Genomic DNA, 656 nt, shown 5'->3' on the forward strand with positions numbered 1-656 from the left:
TGCGTGCGGTTTAAGCAACGTGTAGATCAAGTTCAACGGGAGCCGGATCACAAAAAATTAGGTTTAATAACGTGATTTTAAGGCGACGTTCCTTAGGTGGGAGACTAGGTGTCACCTTAGATTCACTTTCCCTATATTGGAAAGCTGAATCTAAGGTGACACCCTAGGCTCCCACATATATATCATATTATATATATATATATATTATATATATATATATATATATATATTATATATATATATATATATATATATATTATATATATAATATATATATATATATATATATATATATTATATATATATATGGAAATATTTTCCTAAGGTGACACCTTAGATTCTCACCTAAGAACGCGGTCTAAAATCACATCATTCCTTTTTTTACGATCCGCTCCGTTGAACTTGATCTACACGTTCTTAAATCCAAACACATCAATTTTGAGGTGAACCCGTCGTGTTTTGACCCTTCATCTACTCACCGCAATTTTAACGGTTTCGAATGAATAGAACTTTTTGCACGGCTCAACGAAGGGTCAAAACATGATGAGTTCACCCCAAAATTAATGTGTTTGGATTTAAGAACGTGTAGATCAAGTTTAACGGAGCGGATCGTAAAAAAAAGAGAATGATGTGATTTTAGGCCGCGTCCTTAGGCG

This window comes from Asparagus officinalis, unplaced genomic scaffold (genome assembly GCF_001876935.1).
Source record: "Asparagus officinalis unplaced genomic scaffold, Aspof.V1 AsparagusV1_Un836, whole genome shotgun sequence".
Lineage (NCBI taxonomy): Eukaryota > Viridiplantae > Streptophyta > Magnoliopsida > Asparagales > Asparagaceae > Asparagus > Asparagus officinalis.